Source organism: Ochotona curzoniae, unplaced genomic scaffold, assembly GCF_017591425.1.
Source record: "Ochotona curzoniae isolate NIBS_2020 unplaced genomic scaffold, NIBS_Ocur_1.0 contig_3255, whole genome shotgun sequence".
NCBI classification, from domain to species: Eukaryota; Metazoa; Chordata; class Mammalia; order Lagomorpha; family Ochotonidae; genus Ochotona; species Ochotona curzoniae.
In genome coordinates, this window is record NW_024465777.1 from 938,640 (window position 1) to 948,891 (window position 10,252).

Consider the following 10,252-nt stretch of genomic DNA (forward strand, 5'->3'; position numbering starts at 1 on the left):
TTGTGTGTTTTCCACAATCCTTGCTGCCAAAAATGAGTGAACATCCTCTCAGGGGCTGAAGTCCTACTAGAGAGACAGAGCAGTCTTCCATCCACTGGCTCACTCCCCAAGTAGCCGCAATGACCAGAGCTGAGCTGATCAGAAGCCAGGAGCTTCTTCCAGGTCTCCCAGGCACCTGCAGGGTGCCAGGTCTTTGGGCCATTCTCTACTGCTTTCCCAGGCCCCAAAATCAGGGAGCTGGATGGAAGTGGAATACAAACTGGTGCCCATATGGGATCCTGGCGGTTACAAAGTAAGGATTTAGCCATTGGGCTGTCCCGCCAGGCCCTGGAGTTGTACTTAAGGAGAACATCTGTGAAAGGAAGGTTTGGGAAGCATCTGGCACAGACAGAAGCTACTGTAGGTGCAGAGGGTGCTCATGTTGTGACTTGATGGGATTGGCAGTGACCGTGGTAGGCAACTTGCTCAGGTAACAGCTGGCTGGTCCTTGGAGGCTGCTTAGATCACTCCTCAGCCTCCTGGTGGGTTGGTGAAGTAGAACAGTTTTATTGGGGTGTAACTCATGTACTACACAGATTATGTGCTTAAGGTGTGCAAGTTAACCTTAGAGCATTGTCATCTCAGGAAGAAACCTCATAGCCCTGAGGGCTCCGCCCCAGCCCCTTAGCCGATCCTGCTGAGGCCTCAGTAACCGCACGTTCATCCTCTGTCTGTAGATCGCCCTCTTCTGGACATTGCTCGTTGGAGTCCTAATGCAGTTTTTGTGACAGCTTGTGTCATTATTTCATTCCTTTTTATGATGTTGTCTCCCAAGGGTGGAGTGTCACAGTTTGTTTCTTCATCCTTCAGTTGATGTGTTGCAACACCTTTTGGCTGTTACGGCTAATATCCCAGTGGACATTTGGGTACATGTGTTTCAGTGGCCTCTTATTTTTTAAAATTCAATTTCTTAAACTTCATTTTTTAAAACAATTTATTTATTCTATTGGAAAGTCAGATCTACAAAGAGGAGAGACAAAAAGATCTTCCATCCACTTGTTCACTCCCCAAGTGACTGCTGTGGCCAGAGCTGAGCTGATCTAAAGCCAGGAACCAGGAGCTTCTTCTGGGTCTCCTACGCAAGCACAGGGTCCCAAGGCTTTTGGGCCATCCTTTACTGGGTGAGAGCTGGATGGGAGGGGGAGCAGCCAGGATACAAGCTGGTGCCCATATGGGATCCTGGTGCATGCAAGGCAAGGATTTAGCCACTAGGCTATCACACCAGGCCCAGCCTCGATTTTTACACAGAGCTCTTGAGTCAAGTAGCTTGGCCGATTTTCAGTGCTGTATTGTTTGCTGGGGGAGTCTAGGTGTAGGAGGTGGGAGACCAGCTGTGAAGAGCTTTGAGCACGAAGGATTCATGGGAAAATGGAAGTTATCTTTAGCCTTGGGACTTCTGACCCTTCAGGAGGAGTAATACAGTGTAAAGAGAGTGAACTTGGATATCACATTTTCTGCTGACCCTCTGATGACGTGTAATTAAAGCACCCACCTGTACCTGGTTGTGTACCCTCAGAGGGAATACAGAGGAGACCATGGCTAAGTGGCCTTGTAGTGAGCCTGTAATGATCCAGAGTAGCCACTAGATGGCAGAGGTGCAGCAAGAAACGTGGCTGGTGTGCACCTGGGGCTTAGCAAGTTTGCTTGAGTTTCTTTTCCTCATTGCCCCTGAGAAGAGAGACCAGAACCCGAGATTACTGGGCAATTCTCCCTGCCGACAGAGTGCGCAGCCTGAGAATGTATCCTGTGCTTCCATTTCTGAGTTCCCTACCCTTCAAAGCCAGAGATCTTGCTTTACATCTCTCACCAAAACCTGAATTGCCCTGGTTCCCATGAAACTGCGTGCTTTTTCATCAACCTCCAGCCAACTGGCAGTCTTTATTGTCTCTTTCTCCGGCTGGGCCTCGAATCCGGCATTGGTGCAGATTCTGTCATGGGGGAACCTGCGAACTGTATAGATGGATTTCATTGCTATATGCGGCATCCCTCTTGGGAGTAGTGAAATGTGCTTGTGTGGGCGGGGACACTGATAACTTTGGTATTTCAGGGTTCAAGAGAGGCTTGGGCTAGTTACAGTGTGCAGAAGGAGAGCCCTCCTCTTCCGAGGTCTCTGGGGCCATTGAACCAGAGAACCTGCCAGTTCCCATACAGGTCTTAGCCTGGATGGCCAGAGGGCCAGAGGGGCAGGGGTAGGGAAGGAGAGTGTTTTGTTTTTCTCTGTGTTATTCAGGAAGGATTTCCACTATTGGCTTTCTTCAGACCTTTTGCTTTCAAGGAAGGTAGTTGTGTTTCCAGCAGTGGAGCCTCTTCTGTTTGCAGAGGTCTGTGAGCGGATAGAAAAGGCAGGTGACTGAGGGGTGGGTTGTTAGTGCCCTGCAGTGGGCAGTATGGAGAGAGCCTGTGGCCACAGGTCACATGTGCATGACTGAATTAGATGGGGGTCAAGACACAGTGCTGAAACTGCGCTGCGCCTTAGGCCGGAAGCAGGACCTCAGAGCTCTGCCACAGCAGGCCTCAGTGCCGTGGCAGCAGGGGGTTCTGGTCTCACACTGTGCTGACCTTACATCTTGGTCACTTTCTCTTAGGTATGTTTGAGCCTCTTCTTGTACTCCATGTAGTTGTGCGCATACCATTATGGATTCAGATGTTTGAAGAGCAGGAATGCAGAAGAAACCAACAGGGAAAAGAGATACATGGGTCATAATATCACCAATTTATACAGTTGCCGAGAACACACTTTTATATTCATTATCATAAAAGCCTGAACAGGTGTTTATCTTACAGTAAGGAAACTGGCTTAGAGTCGAGCTTCTCCCAAGTTTCACAGATTGAATCCTAGTCTGTTGTTGAGTCTTAGGCTTGGGAGATGGCGCTTTCCCCCGATGGGCTCTGCGGTTGGGAGATGGCGCTTTCCCCCGATGGGCTCTGTGGTTGGGAGATGGCACGTTCCCCCGATGGGCTCTGTGGTTGGGAGATGGCGCGTTCCCCCGATGGGCTCTGCGGTTGGGAGATGGCGCGTTCCCCCGATGGGCTCTGCGGTTGGCAGGGCCAGGACTGGCCTCCTTAGAGCGAAGAGTGGATGACGTGCTTCCCTAGTTCCTCTCACGTCCTCCTGTTGCCCTAGTGCAGCCACACTCCTGGGGATAGGCTGTTGCCGTGTCTTAGTACAGAGGAGGCAGGGGAGGCTTGGCGTGGTCAGGCTGGAGCTGCTGCTTCAGCTTATAGATTGAGGGTCTGAATTTTGCCTCTTCGGTTCAAATGTTTTCCCTCAGGTATTAAGAAAGAAGCACTTTCTTCCCTCTTGTGGCTGAGAAACTGAAAGTTCGAGGAAAGGGGGCTATTGATTTCCCTCACAAGTCTCAAACTCTGAAGATTCAGGTTTCCAACACATCTGTAACTTTGGACAAGTCCGTAGCCCCTCCAGCTTTTAGTTTCTTTATTCCTAAAATCAGTGGTTCTGTTATGTAGGACTGGTCGGAATTGGGGATGGAGACCACAGAGTGTGATGAATGTTCAGTCCCAGGTGCTCCTCTCCTGGGGTGCCCCATCACCGTCGGCTCTGTTGATCGCTGGGGGAGAGCTGGCATCCCCAGGCAAGGCCTTATTCCTGGGAAGCTCTTGGGCCACAGAGCGCCCTGTGCCTTGTACTTTCCCAGGAGAAGGAGGAGGATGTCTTTAAACTTCTTGCTGGCTGCTGGGCCCTGGGACAAAGAGGAGACAAGCCCCAGGGCTGAGACAATCATGTCTTTATTATCTCAGATGTCTCGGGCCTGTCCCCCGCCTGGAGATATATAGCCGGGAAAGCTAGCTCCATGGCCTCGGCGCAATTCCAGGTCCTAGGAATGTCTGACTGTTTTATAGCAAACAGGATCACGCACAACAGCCCAGCATCCAGGCGTCTCCACCCCAGTGAGCCCGTTCTCCCTGCCAGCTTGTAAAACAGTGGGACCTACAGCAGTGTGACATAGGTTCTGTGGCTCCTGGAGTCCCAGCAGCCTGGCACCCTAGAGCAGTTAGAAGCAGTGATGAGCCCATCCAAAGCACAGGGCCAGCAGTGCAGGCACCCCCATTCCAAGCAGGTCTCACCCAGGCCTTCTCCCTTGCAAGCTGTGGGCTGCCTGGATTCTAGGCTGTTTGTCTCTCCCTCGACCCCTTGGGGAACAGCTGCAGGGAGCCACCGAGAAGGCTTGTTTACAGTGCACTTGGCACGGGACAGGGAGACCAGCAGGAATGAGTCCTTGAGATCCAACTTCCAGCTGCTCCCAGGTGCTGGAGAGCCTTCCACTCCGGGCCCTGAAGAGATGCGCCCACACTGTTGTCTTTGGCTGAGGTTTCAGGAACTTGGAGACACTGCTAGGAGACAGCGGGTCAGATGACTGTCCAGCGCATCCTTTAGAACAAAGCCTGAGGACCTCCAGGGAGGTCTCACAAGGGACTAGGAGTGTGGACCCAGGCTGAGTCTCTGGGTTCCCGAGAGGGGAAGTGTGGGATTCTGAAATGCAGGATGACAGCGGGTGGAGAAGGTCTGTTGCATTGCCCTGGCTCCTTTGTTGTGGAGTTCAGGGAAGCAGCCACGGAGCTGTGGATTCGGAACTTGAAAGAGCTCACGGCTTTTGGAGAGTTCATACGTCATCTGCTGTTAACGTCGGCCTCTTGTGCCCCAGGAGATGGCTGTGTTACCTTTCCCCTCGCATTCGTATTTATATTTATTTACCGTTTATTCACACCACCTCCCCAGCTCCTCCTCTCACCCACCAGTTGAAGTCAGAGTTGCTGATTCCACCCTGAGGGGTTTGCAGCTGAGAGGATGTAAACATGTGACATTGCGTGATGTGCGCCTGTCAAATGCACGGCCCTTATTCCTTCATTGTGTCCCCTGTAGTCTGCAGATTGCCCCCGACACCTGCCTGCACAGGGTGGGAGCAGGGACAGTCATTCCAGCTTGCACCTGGGATAGGCAAGTGTTTTGCACACTTCTCTTGACAGCCACTCTGAGGTTGGTGCTCTTGGCCAGCTTCTGCCAGGGGAGGCAGGTTCAATGACGTGCCCAAGGCGCACAGAGGGCACGTAGGGGGACTGGGGCTTGTGTCGCTCCAGAGCTCTTCTCCATGTTCTCCCTTTGGAGAGAAATCCATTAACCAGTGGACATATGGTTAAATTTTAAACGTTGTGTTCTTAGTCACAAGGTTTATTTTGGAATATCAGAATTATAAAGGCAGGCATTTTGTCTGAAAAGGTAGGTAAGGTAGGTACATAGGTTTGAAGGTGGAGAACCTCTTGCCCGCTCATGAGCAGTGCCCCTGCTGGGCGAGCTGTACGGAGCTTTGAGAGTGTAGTGGTGAGAGCCCTGCCTCCCTCTCACTGGGATCCTGCTGTCAGCTGGAGCCTCCTGTGATGGAAAATGGGCAGCTTGGGGACCAAGACCATCTGCTTCATTGAGAATCCCAGGTTCTGAAAGCGGAGGTTGGGGTGGCTGGAAGAGAGACACTATTGGACACCCACCTGCAGTATGGCTTGGTTAGTATGCAGCTCTTAGAAATGACACGGATGGGAGGGTGTAGCAGAGCACTCCAGGGGAAGTGATTTGTGGTCACCTGACAAGGGAGGATCCCAGTTGCACACATCTTCAGCTTTCTGGCTTGTCCCAATACCCAGGGTCTACAGTCCCCTTCTGGTTTGAATCAAAGCTGCCCCCTGAAAGTCCTAGCAGCAGCCCTGTGTCCACTTGGTCACTTCTCTGGATGCGTTCCAGCACCACGGTGAGTCAGAGGGGCAGCCACTCGCCCTGTCCTGGCTGCGATAACCATCAGCCATTGCTGAAATATCCCAGGTGGCTGCAATTGTTCTCCAAGAAGGGTCGGGGGAGGAGGCCCACACTGCAGGAGGGAGACGAGCAGGGATGGGAGGACTCCAAGGAGAAAGACCTGGCAAATTGTAGTGCCTAAAGCTGATGGGATCAGGAACCAGCAGCACTGCATGCCAGTGTGCCTTCTCTCTCATCAGGAAGGAGCCCAGATAGTGGTCCCTGACCCTTGTAGCTACCCTGGGAAGCCCTGCCAAGGCCGCAGGACACTTACCTAACCAGTGTTTCACCTGGATCCCTGGCTGGTGAGGAGGAGCTAAAGTTTTGTCCTCTGTTCTGTTTTACAAATGACACCAAGGTGTGCTCATTTCATATTCCATGGGCTACCGTGGGTGGAGCCAGGTCTCCAAGGAGGAAGCAGGAATCCATCTGTCAGGCACTGGTTAAAATCAGCTTGTGATCTGTTGGTTTTCCTTTAATGTTCTAGTATGAGGGCTTTTGTGAAAAAAATCCTCCCTGGCTGACTGAACTGAAGGGGAAAGGACTTATCTCACCTGTACCTTGGGGCCAGCCAGCTACATGTTCTGCAGCCAGGCGTGGGAGTAGCCCCTAAGGATTTGGGGGTAGATTTGACAGCCCATCTGACCCGCTTAGAGATGGGCCTGAAGTCTCCTGCCACACAGCTGCCGTCTCAGCGATGGCTTTGTCGGTCATAACAGCACGATTGTGGTCTTCCTCACCCGCTGCTCTGCCTCACCTGAGACAAATGATAGCACCTGGTAGGAAGGGGGAGACCCAGCAGCGCCATGACCGCAAACCATGGAAGCAAAGGCAGGTGACAGAGAGTGAGGGAAATGAACGGGGTCTCTGGTGCCACAGTGCATTCCAGCTGGAAACACGAAGCCCAGGGCTCAAGATTGAAGCCACGTCTCTTCTGTGAGCGCTTATCTGCGTGGAAAGTTACACACCTGCGTTTGAACTGGTTTGCCCAACACGAAGTGTGTGCTCATGGTCCGTTCTGGTTTATGATCTGTATTGGCGTGCTGGGCTGACTCCTGGGTGCTGAGTGAAGGGCGCGGTGTTGAGGGCCAACTGGTGTGGTGCAGAGTCCCAAGAATCCAGCCCCATAGGGAGGCCGTGCTGTGCCTTCCCTAGCAGAAGCTCCAAGGAAGCCACAGTTCTAGCTACAAAGTCCATTTTGACTTTTCCTTTCTGACAGGAAGCCTGTTAGGACTTGGGGTTGAAGGGAAAAGCTGAGTAGGTGAGGAACTACATTGAGGCTAAAGGAGTTGGTCGCAAAAGGAGGCGGTATCCTCAGGTCTAGGAATCGGTCTCCAGGCAGAAAGGGGTTGTAGCTGCTTGTGCATGTGTCCTCCTACCGTTGCTGGTTGAGATAATAAAGCCCAGAGCTGCCACTTTGTGGTGCAGGACCAGCATGCGGCAAAGCTTTGGCCTAGGTGGCTCCCTGGGCACCTGTTTAGCAGTCTCTCGGCTTCCTTCTGCTGCTGCTCCTGCGTCACTCCAAGAGGTCAGCCCCTCTCTTGGGGATTCCGCATTAGTCTTTCCAGATGTGCGATGCTGCTCCAAGGTCATACGTGTGGTCTCTTCCCTCTCTAGGCAGTGAGCCCTTGCAGGGGAAGTAGTATGAACTCCTGTAATACCTAGACGCTGACCAGAAGGCCCAGCTCTCCTGGCCCAGGCGGCACAAGCCTGGCTTGGGCTACTCCCTCACAGGTGGTGGAGTAGGGTGGGGGTTGTGCTGAATCAGAAACTATGGCTTCTGTGTATTGCTTCCTCTTCTTGCTGGCCCATGGCTTGGGAACAGTGGCTGCCTTTCTGGGACAACCAAGGCGCCTGGCCAGAGTGTGCCCTGCCAGGTACTGTCCGCTCTTGAGCAGGCCAGAGTCCTCCTCTTAACACAGAGAAGGCCCTGGGTTATTGGTGTTGTTTTTGGCCGACCACTGGGCCCCTCAGCAAACAGGGAGGCGAGTGTGCACCCGGCCTGGGCCTGTTTGTGTTGGCTTCATCAGACTGGGGATTAGCTCAGCTGGGCTGCTAATTGCCTCCGAAGTGCCGGCCGGGATGCTGACAAGGGCTGGCCTCTGGGCCCTCTTCCCCTGATGGGCATCATGCCAAGCTTGGGGGCCTGGCCCAGAAGGGCCCCCTTTCTCCCCTGTCAGCGCCTGCTTGGCCTAGACCCTTGAGAGCGGGCAGGGGGTCAGCAGGACCGACAGCTCAGGAAGGAATGGGAGCAGATGCCTATGAAGTCATCTCCTGGGCCAGGCCAGGCCACACTCCACACACCCCTCCCCCAAAGCCCCTAGGAGCCCCCCGCCCCCTTCCCAGGAATCAGCTGCTTTCTCCTAAAGCTCGGCACTTGGTGCTCGTACTGCGATCTGCTCCCTTCACTGTAGCCACTGCCTACTCTGTGCTGCCTCCCCTGTCTTGGTCCTCCTGGCTGCCCTCCCTCCGTCTGTCTTTCTCCGCCCCTCGGTCACTTGTTCCCTGTGCTTCACTTCTATCCTGCTGTGTGGCCACTCTGCGACATGAAGGCCCTCCCGGTGCTGCCCAGGCTTCCCGTGTGTGAGCTGTTCTCTAGAAAAGGCCACTCTGGGAGGTGCACTGTCATTGCAGTTTCACACTTCTCCCAGGGCCCTGCAGCCTACACCTGGAAGGCAGGTGGGGTCTCATGCCCACAGGCGAGCCCCTGGCTGGGCACCATCCTTCCTGCACCTCTCACCGTGCTCCTGGTGGCTCCTGCTCCCTGTTCTCACCATGCTTCACACCCACAATGCAGCCTAAACTCAGCCAGTTAGTTATTCAGAAGAAGCAAGCAAACGGGGTTTCCAGTTGGTCTTAGGGACAGCTTTGCCTGAGGCTTGTTAGCCCCCAGCCCGGCAGGGACTCTGGTCCCTGAGTCAGCCTGCTTCTGCTCCCTGGGAGGGGGCCACCCTCTCTTCTCTGACTCCTTTCAACTTGGGACTGCCTTGTCTGTCTCCTGAGCCCGTAATAGGGAGTGGTACCCTGTGTTGGGTTTTGTATCACCCTATTCGTCATCCCAGATTAGGTGTGTAGTGAGGGGTGAGGCAGGGAGCAGCTAAAGAACCATGTCTTATGAGAGCTCTGACAGTAAGTTTTCTAAAGTCCCCATATAATGGGGAAGTTAGCCACGCTGGGTTCAGTCCCTCTGACTCTACCCTCTGCGACCTTTTTCATTTGTTCAGAGCCCCCTTGGAGGATGGTGAAGTGGCCCTTGGCATGCACCTGCCCTCCAGGCCCTGTCCCATCTTTTTCTCCAACTTCCCTGTTTGCTTTATTGGAGAGGCAGATTTACAGAGAAAAGAGACACAGAAGGATCTTCAGTCCGCTTGCTCTTTCCTCAGGTGGTTGCAACAAACAGAGCTGAGTGGATCTAAAAAGCCAGGAGTTTCTTGGTCTCTCACACATGTGCAGGGTCCCAGGACTTTGGGTCATTTTCAACTGCTTTCCCAGGCCCCAAGGAGGGAACTGGATGGGAAGTGGAGCAGCCAGGACACAAACCAGTGTCCATATGGGATCCTGGCAGTTGCAAGGCGAGGATTTAGCCTCCAGGCCACTGCGCCGGGCGCTTCCCTGCTTTCTTCACCTCATTGTGATTGGGTCTAACCTAGCATTGACCTCTAGCCACAGGCCTTGGACACGAGCTGTCGTCTTTGCCGCTGCTCCCCTGTATCACATCCAGCAAGATCTTCTTGTTCACATCAACACTCATAGAAGGTCCATCTGCTGCCATCCAGGCCAAGGTCTAACACACAGCTCATGGCTCAGTGAGACAGTGTCTCTGCAGTCCTGGTGGGATCTCAGACCACACGCAAGGGGGTCCTCAGGGCTGTCCAACACCAAGTTCCCCTGTGTAGCGTCTGCTACTATTGATTTGCTTTTCCTATGCCTTTCCCCAAGCTCCCTGTTCTACAAAGAAAGTCACTGCCACAATTACAAGATGAAGAAATAATCATTTTATCGTGCATAAGACTATGTCATGGGCTGTCACAGTGACAAGGAGCCTAGTATAAAAATCAGAGGGTGGGGTGGGAGCTGCAGCGTGGGGTAGCAGCACCCAGAGCTGAGGTTCACCCAGTCCTGGGCCTTAGAGAGATCACCTTCACCTTGGGACGAGACTAGTAGAGGGTGGTTCACTCAGGACGTTGACCCTCTCGCCAGTCTCCAGGCTTCAGTGGGACCGAGAGTGGGTGTGCTCTGTCAGGTAAATGCCGGTTCCTCTTACGTTTTTAAACGTGGGGCAGTTCAGAGATAGGCTCGTCCAAGGAACTCCTTTCTCCTGTGACTGTGGATGCCTTTGACCTTCACAGCATCGGTGCACTGGGTCTGCCCGTGACTCCTAGGATCTTGTCTGAGACCTGGGCCCCAGCC